The sequence below is a fragment of the Triticum urartu genome, chromosome 7A, assembly GCF_056163025.1.
Source record: "Triticum urartu cultivar PI428250 chromosome 7A, HENAU_Tu73, whole genome shotgun sequence".
Classification (NCBI taxonomy): Eukaryota; Viridiplantae; Streptophyta; class Magnoliopsida; order Poales; family Poaceae; genus Triticum; species Triticum urartu.
In genome coordinates, this window is record NC_141879.1 from 131,984,625 (window position 1) to 131,994,017 (window position 9,393).

General features: G+C 42.5%; 1 long non-coding RNA gene across 5 annotated transcripts; it reads left to right on the plus strand.

Moving 5' to 3' along the window:
• The first annotated feature begins 1,291 nt into the window (after positions 1-1,291).
• Positions 1,292-8,387, plus strand: LOC125543696 (uncharacterized). 5 transcript variants are annotated; one of them, XR_015611000.1, is made up of 10 exons: positions 1,292-1,987; positions 2,064-2,118; positions 2,491-2,612; positions 3,374-3,538; positions 4,643-4,699; positions 5,654-5,702; positions 6,242-6,470; positions 6,601-6,713; positions 7,466-7,583; positions 7,916-8,387. It is a non-coding gene; the product is annotated as an uncharacterized LOC125543696 (long non-coding RNA). The 5 variants fall into 5 exon arrangements; XR_015610999.1 differs by having other exon boundaries at positions 7,503-7,583; XR_015611001.1 differs by having other exon boundaries at positions 6,653-6,713; positions 7,503-7,583.
• Positions 8,388-9,393: the final 1,006 nt, after the last annotated feature.

The following is a 9,393-nucleotide window of genomic DNA, read 5'->3' on the forward strand; positions in this document are numbered from 1 at the left end:
AAACTGTACAACCCTGGCATTGCTTGACGATGTCATTGTTGGGTTGTTGGGAACAATTCCGCACAGAGAATGGGTCGATCCCTCAATACCCATTGGGGTTAATCCCTCCCAGTACACTATTCGGTATAGCAAGGTGAAAATCTCTTCCAGCACCGAGTTTTGTACATGAAAAACAACAAATAATCATACCAAAGAAGAAGACTATTGACATTACAACACTAGAAGCCAGGTAACAATAGAGCACCATGAACATTTTCCAGAATCGCATCGCGCCATGCCAAAGACAAGTTTCATGCAAATGATTAAATCACACGATTGCCATTTCTACCAGAAAATTAAATATTTAATGTAAACCATATTATTATATGTTTGGCCGCATAAAGGCTCGAAGAAGCAATATTACTTCAATATCTCACTGGTAGCAGCTTCGTCCTCGCCTTTGTTTTCTCTAGATACTCCTCAATTCTCCTTCTAGGTACAGATATACAATACAAATGGGGAAGGTTTAGTAATAACTGGTAGCCCCGGCTCGCCATTATCTGCCATCGTCCTAGATTGCGGCTCGGCGTGATCTATTGAGGCCATGAATTATGCTACACCGTCAGTGGAGGATTAGTAGTACGGCGAATGTAGCGGTGGGTGGGGCTCCAGCTGATGAGCTGATCGCTGTAGCGGTAGCAGCCTCTAGAGGCTGGTTTGGGCTAGCTGCTTCCCGGGCTACTGCAGCTGCTCCAGGCTGGCGTTTGCTCTGTGATGGTAGCTGCTCCGCCACCTCATCTTCACGGCAGCTGCCCCATACCGCGCGACTCCCTTTAGTAGGGGCTTGTTGTGCTATGCCCCCAGCGGAACCTTCTATTTTCGTTTTGTCGCCTCTCTTTTTTCCTTTTGACTTGAACTTGAACTTGAACTTGAGCTGCTACTGTTGTTGTGGGTTGTTTGGTGCGGATGCTTTATAATATAAAGCTGGAGGAAACCTTTTTTCGTAGTAAGGATCTGAACTTCTCCGATGCCTCCCATGTCTAGTCCTAGTTCTTCTATTGTCCCTGAAAGATATGATTGTGAGTTGAACTTTAAGTCAGTCAGCATCTGTGAAATATAGAAGCACTAGGCACCCCTTCATTATTTAACCTATAAACCCTGGAGAACCGCTAGGCAGGACCAACGTAGCAACGTCGCCTTTAAATCGCTCGTGCCACCGCCTGTTAATTAGGTGCCCCTCCGAGGGCATTTTAGTCATTTCACCTTTGGGTATAAATCCCAGCAGCTCCCGTGCAACGTAGAAGGTAGAACCCTAGCCGCCTCCCCATCTCCCGACCGCTCACCCCGCCGCTCCGCCCGTCCCGCTCGCCCCCTTCCCAGCCGCTCACCCCGCCCGTCCAGCTCGCCGTGGCCGATGACCACGCCACCAGAGACCGCGGACCTTGGCGCAGGCCTGTGCTCCCGAGCGGTGGTCCCTCCTCGTCGCCACCCCTCTCCTCTGCCCCGTGTCGGATCCGAGGCGTGCGGGCGCGGAGGCGAGCTTCTCCAGCGGTGGCCGCCACCCTCTCGTCTCCTCAATCCTCTTCATATCGTCCCGCGTTCTCGATCTACGCCGCCACGTGCTGCGGTTCTGGATTGGGCGCAGGCTGCCGCCATTGGAGAGCAGCGGCGGTGAGGTCTTCAGCTCGGGTGCGAGGAGCAGGGGGGTGAGGTGGACGGTGTTGTGGCGAAGAAGTGATTGATGCGGCCGGCAGCGAGCGCCCGTGAGCGACGAGGATGCTACCATCTCTCCTCATATCCTCCCAGATTCTCGATTGGAGCGGGGGACAGACGCCGCCACAGGCCACCGGGGACGCCTCTGCATTGTCGTCGGCTGGAAGAGGAAAACAGCAAGATGCTGGCCTATGCATCAGACGTGGGCCGCTTCAGCTTTAGGGGAGATTTGACTATGGCGCAAGGTCCCCCACTTCCTTGTTGTGGCGCTGCAGCGTCATGGGCCCTTCTGAAGGTACGCTAACTCCTTCTCTCCTCTTCTTTCATACTGATGCAAAAGGTGAGGTGCAAATCTGAAGAAATTTGTACAGGGAGAGGGAGGCACATCGGAGGGTGGTAGCAGGTGCGTCTTGCTAAAGCAACCAGGTATATATCCCAGTTCCTTCTTACCATGACCTTTATATTCCAACCATACACTACAGCAATACAGGCGCTCCATTGTGTGTGTTAACGTTTTCCTGTACTCATGATTTTTCTCAACCAATGATTTGTCTGAAGTGCCATTGGTATTAATTGTTCGTTTGTCATGTAGACCAAACCAAGTGAAATAACCATAAAAGGACAAATCAAATAGAATCATTTTGTTTAGCAAATTTATATTAGTGTTTAATGGTAAAAGTTTCAAAAGTTTTTAACATCAATCTGAAGTTGACCTTTGTTCAGGGACGAAGGCATTATATACCTTTGAATTGCCTCTTTTGTTGTTTATTGCTGGATTTGACAAGCAGTTTTTTTCAGTGGTTGTCGTGGCCTGAAGCAGCAAGTATTGTGGAGATTGATGGACTAGGTGCTTGCAGCCGCAGTCCATCGTGCTCTCGGTTGCTGACCTTGAGGTCCAGCGGCAACTGCCCGTCGCTTAGGTATCTTCCCCCCTCTCATGCTCTTCCCCTTTTTTGCCTTATTGGTTGTATCCAGACCAAGGCTTGATCCAGACCCAAGAAATGTGGTCGCGGTGCAGCTTATCAACTCCATCCCATCTGGGTGCTTCCCGACATGGCAGTGATGGTCTCCTTTTTCAGTCATCGTGCGTTGCACCACAAAGAATTATGTGGTTTGATGGCAATGAAAGAAAGAGGTGGTGATTTAATTCCGCTTATTTGTGCCACAAACGATTCAGTGGTTTGATGGCAAGGAGCAGGAGGTGGTGGTTCAGTTCCACTTATTTGTTAGCTTCTCTTTCCTTGGAGAAATGGTCTCGATGTTGATATTTTTTGTATTTTCCATTATCTCAATCTTGAATAGATTGGATTAATGGACAGATACAGGGGTGCTTTACTGGTTGTATAGTCCCTTGCGTAATAAATCTTTGTATCTCTTTTTCTTAATCAGGACTGAATTAATTAATTACCTAATTGTTGTTGACCTGAGTTTAGTTGTTCAACTGTGGTCATCAAATATAGCCTCTGGCTGGCTAGATTAGCCGATGTTTTAGCCAATCATGATGTATTGCACATTGTCTTTCATTTTCTTCTCACTCTTATTCTTTTCATGTTGATTTTTCACTGGCATGGAGAAGAAGAGAGATTATAGGGCGACATTAACTTTAGTTGTCTTTAATTTGATTATGACTGCAAATTTGAGATTTATCATTTTCTAATTCTCAGTGATTTGTATTTTGTAGGGGATGCTTCTAAGCTGCAATGCTCCATATCCGATGCAATATATTTCTGCTTTATTGAAGAGGACTAACTTGTGCTGGGAAAGATTCCTGAAGGTGATGTCAGATCATTGGTAAATAACAAGGAATCCTTGGAACCTGTCATCCTGTAGTATTTGTCTGCGATAGGTATGCATTCTGTCCAGCTAAGCAGAGTATTCCAGATTGAGTAATGCTAGAGATACAAACATATTATATACTCCCTCCTTCCATCTATATAGGGCCTAATGCATTTTTTAAGACCGCGTTTGACTATTGACAAGATTAATAGTACATGACATGCACAATGTGAAAAATATATCATTGAAAGCTCCTTTCACACACGAATTTAACGACGTGCTTTGTGTAAGTTGCATGTCATATATTGTTGCTCTAATATTTGGTCAAAGTTAGCCTCGAAAAACACATTAGGCCCTATATAGATGGAAGGAGGGAGTATACATTTTAATGCTTTAGCTTCCATAGTGAGAGCAAGTTGCAAGACCAGATGCCATGCGGTCTTACTGCGAGCTCGTCCAGTTCATGGTGACTTGGTGATGACTCAAATCCACCTACCTCTTTCTCTCCGTGTCTCCTTTTGTTGCTGTTTGTTGGAACTTTGGATTGCGCTGGCTTGATGGCTGTTTCGGATTAATCAAAGGATTTTGTTTAGCTTAGTTTCATTACGGGCAAGCCTAAGAGAGTCGTTCTTTAGTGTGGGTTAAATTAATCAGGGGATTTGAAGAACGGTTCAATTGATCTGTACTAAGCAAACCTGTGTGCTTGCAATCACGTATGGTTTTAGCCATGTTGCTGCTAGAAAGCTTCCTTCAATTGAACCGATCTTCTCAGTAGCTAATGGAGCGCATTGGCAGGAACCGAGTGGCCAACTGAATCTGATAGTCTGGTTTCTTTGTACTCATATCTTGCAGAGTAGTTTCCTAACTGATTGTTTGGCAACAGGTATTTTGAAGAACTCAAACTCATGGTAACAAATGAACTAGCAAAGAGAGCCATTTATACCTCTCTTCTGTAAGATAATCCCGTGAAGGACACACACATAAAAGCCATGAAGGACGAAGAAAGAATTATTGATCTATTATTATGTTTCTTCTTTGCAAATATATTGCTATGGTTGTTAGCGATGTATACGCCCGAGTGGGCTAATGTATAGTTGTATTGGTTTAGCTTATCGACCTTGCCGCGTTCATGTTTTCATTTCCTTTTGTTCATGATGATTGTTTTTTTGTGCAGACCTGGATTGTAGGATTGCATGAGTTGGGGCTTGCGATTGCCCATTGTGGTGCACAGGTAGATTGTAGGATGTACTTTCCGAAATGAGCATGGTCGCCATGCTAATTGTTCAAATATTCTATGGTTATTTCAGTGCTTATCACAGTTACTTGATTTCTTTTGCAGTACTGGCAGGGGTGGCTGTTTGTTTACGCAGGGGGTGTTGATCTGCTGCCCCATTATTTGATTACATGTTTGATGCTCTCCAAAAAATGCTACAAAGAATGTAAGAAACTTCTCGTGATAGATTTACCATTAGGGATATTTCCAAATGTTTACTTCTAATTCATTAGCACATCCTCTGTTTTTTTTAATTAATTGTTGCCTCCTGTTTTTTGTTTATCTTAGCCTTCTGGTGCTTTTGGTGTATGGGCAAAACAGGTCAGAGTACAAAGTGGTGAATTGTATTTCACATGCCAAGATAAACAAAGAATAAAAAAGAAAACATGGTATTCTCTAACACAAGAGCATGATACCTTGGGTCCATTGGTGCAGACCAAGAGATAAGAACTACTTATGCTGCAATAGTTTCAGTGGAAGTATAGTCAGGTGTTTAATTGTTTTTTTTACAGTTTTAGCTAATTGGCTGGGTATCCACTATCTTTTGTGCTTGCACATATAATCGATTCTCTGGTCCATACTTGCATGTTCTCTAATTATCTTGGAGTGCTGGCAAGTAATTAGAACATATCTTGGTCCATACTTGCATTAGAATATGCCACATAGAAGGATGTGGCATATCTTGGAATAAGAATGGCCACACGAGCATTCTGTCATGATATTGTAATGAGTGGTCGATACTTGTGGCAGTGCTGCAATGGTGCTATGTTGCATGTTTGCACAAGATGCCTGTAAATTCTTGATCTTCGTTGTGCCTCCTGCTTACTATTAGTTCAATTGAGCCCAATCTTTCTGGTCGTATTGCTACGCGCTTATGATTAGTTGCTCTATTTCTTGGTTGTTGTATTGTAGGATAGGGAGGCAGAAGAGAGGACATGCCGGGGAATGAAGGAGAACAAACGTAAGTAGTACTTGCCACTATTCAGATTTCTTTGTTGTTGCATTACAGGATTGTAGGGTGTTTAGATTTTAAATGCTGGCATTGATCGAGGTGTTAACTGGTTTTTAGTTCTGATTAGATGCGAATCAGGTTTTAGTTATGATGAGATGCAGAAATTGTTGAGAGAGGGCATGAATGGTCTATATTTTAACCGTGCTTTTATTCCTTTTTGCCCTTTCCAAAGGGACTGCTCTACCTTTTGTTGACAACAATATATTTATTAAGCTAGGAGGCTGCACCGGTCATGAATTTAAATAGGCTTGGTACCGCTTTATTTTGGTCAACATTTTTGGCCCTGAACATGTTATGTTTTGATTTATGAGGTTAAAGCATACTACTGCTTGCAGAAATAGCAACCTGTTGAAAGTATTGTTGGGTCACTTTTAGGCTTCTAGCTATTTTGATTTTATCATATACAACACTTTCAGACCAGTAAATACAATGACCTCCCTTTTACATTAAATAATCGTGATTGTTCTCATACCATTTGGCATTTGCAGAGTGTCTCAGGCACACAAGCTAAAGGTTCACCAAGTTCAGGGAAAGAAAAGTTTCCCTAGACATGTGGCGGCGGCTGTCAAGACAAGAGCGGCGCTGTGAGCGACAGCCCTCGATCGTCTTCCTTGTGGAATCAGCTACGCGTCGTCCATCGTGGGTGTTGGCGGGTGGCCGGAGGCGGCTACATCAGGCCAGTGTCCGTGATCAAGACTGACACCGGGAAGGCTGCCGGTATGTAGTATGCTCCTCATCTCCTCCAACTTACGTTTTGGTAGCACGTCTCCATCGTTGTAAGGACATATTTCTAGCTTTCACTATCCTACTCTACTATGTCGTGCTTGACCATTCCTCTTCCATTCAGGTCTACAATTGTGCACTCAATTCAAATGATTATTCTCCGTTCTTTGCCTCAGAACTACATATGAGAGGTACAAAGGGTTGGCCAAGATACTCAATTAAGCTATTCGATTTAAGGTATACTTCTATCGCTTCCTTCTATCCTTTTTGTTCAACTTCTCATGTGTATTGTTAGCTTTTTCTCAAGCTTTTTTTTAATCTAGAACCTCAAATATAAGTACATTTTGCTGATTAGTGAGTAAATCAACCGGCAATAGTTGGTATATATTTGTTGTAGGTTTGATGTCACCTATTCATTCTTTTTCTTTTTGAGATGCTCTGTTTTTACAATGCAGCATTTGTTTCTTCATAACTATATTACCGCTTACATTGCTGGCAATGGAAACTAAAGAAATCTTTGAGGCTACTTGTGAAGCTCTATTGTTGATGCCAGATTTGTACATTTGAGTAGTGTTATATCCATGTATAAATGCAGACTTCGTTGAAGCTATATTTTATAAACCAATCAGCCATGTTTTTTCTTTGCTGCTGCGGTTTCCATGTGTCACGTAGTTATATGTGCGTGTTCATAATTATAATTGCACTTTGTCTCCCTTTGCAAGTGTGATATATGTGTGTTCATAATTATATGTTAGTCCTAATTTTCAGATCATGCCCACAGCTTGTGGAGTGTTAAAATCTAATATCTCTAATTTCCGCATCAAGCTATGGTTCCCCTGTTTAGCATTTACTTTCTATTAATTGCTTTGATTTAATGTTTAAGATTTTTGCTTTACCGATGTTTGATCTAGATTAGCAATAAAACACACTCAAAATTAGGTGTTCTTCCTTGGTTAGCTGTCTGCATTTCTTATGTTGGATTGGTTAAGGCCAGGGTGTATCGCTCTTTTTCCTTGCCTTTCACAGGTCCTTTGCTGGTGTTGGTTGTGTCCTTGCTGCTTGGAGAGGGGGTGAGGGCAGAGGACTTTGATGCCAGAAATAGGCGAGGTAAAGAAAATACTACGGTCTATCTATGCTACAGCTGTTTAGCTAATTGGATCTGGTCTCCTTGAGCGGATGTTTATTTGCTTACTCATTTCTGCTCTTCTTGCTGTATGTGAAGTGATACAATTGTATTCCATTGGTGTCAACTTACTTTTCGTGAACTAATTCTGTAATGAGTACACATTGGTCTCTACAGAGGTCCTCTATATTTGTTCTCCTTCACTAGAGTGCCATACATACAGAAACAACTATATTTAAACTGTACATTTGAAGCTTTTTACTCAAAGCCAAATGACACTCTGCAATCTACTCAATTAATTCCTCTCGCATGCCAGTATTTTCAGGTCCACTACACCAAAGAAAGCTGAAAGAGTACATCGAACCAGATGATGACACACTCAAGGTCAAGCTCGCAAACAGCAGTCTGCACACCAGTTGTCGTATCATGCTGGGAACAGACAAGAGAGCCACAATAACCAGAAACTGGTCGGAGTTCCGCCACCGTGCAAACATCCATGAAGGATGTATCTGCGCCTTTTGTTTCAAGGTTACCGCAGAGCACCGCCTGACTCATCGTCCATGTCCTCTAGACGGACCATCTACAGCAACCCATGCCTTTTGCATGCATAGCCTGTCGTCTTAAGAAGATCTAATTTGCCTCTATGATAAGATGAACCTTACCTGTGGTTGCCGACGATGCCATACGTTGCTTTTGTACAACTGCCGGTGATATTATAACCTATGTAACCCCAGTTATTATTACCCGGCAGCACATCCATCTATTGATCTTACGTATGATTTTCTATCGTTGCTGCTTTCCTCTGCTTCAATCATCAGTTATTTGACAACAACGCTGAACAATCTGCACAAGTACTAATGGAGCCTGGATGATGATGTTGAAGGGATTTCTGTTATGAACAATGAGAACATTCAACCCCAGCCACTATGAACAATCGCAGCGCCGATGGTCCAACAAGCATAAAGCCTATGAGATGAATCGCCCCCTTTCTACCTTACTTCCCAATAGCATTGTAAACATTCTATCATAAGCTCCTAATATCATATTCTATCATGAATGATCCATGTGTACCAATCTGCCCCTAAATATATTTAGGTTCACTCTTTCCATACTTGCCTTACTCTCGCCCCTTGCGCCATCGGCGCAACGGGTCATCTAGTTTATAGGAAGATGAATGGAACTGCACTTAAGTAGATCTTGTACAACAACCATACAAAGCCAGGTCATAATGTAATTGCCATATGAAGACCACATGCTTGTTGGTTGGATATGAGATACACAATGACTACATTGGTCGGTGAACTTTTTGACGCGGTTGATAGATGTTCCTGTAGGCTACAGATTTCTCTAAGTGAATGGCATTGACCGGACATTCATGCAAAGCTTTGGTGCCAACCATTTTATTTTTATATTGGATCGAATTATTTGGATATAAATAAAATTTTCGTATAAATAAACTGGGCAGTACTGGGATTCTAAATCTAAATTTGTGTTCGCATATGGTCAGGAATTTAGAAAATAAAATAAAATTGGGAATTCATTTGAATCTTGTTCATATATACTCCCTCTATAAACTTTATAAGGCCAACTCTAACCGAACCCCTACAAAATAGAGGAGGATCTGACCGAGCAAACCTTAGTGGAGGATTTTTACTGCACTAGTCGGACCTAGCCGAACTCTTAAATTTAACGGAGTAAAAAAAATCTTCATGAGTTCAACCTAGATTCGATTTAAAGAACCGAAACTACACATAATGTACATAACCATTTGATTTAAAAGTAAACATGAATTTT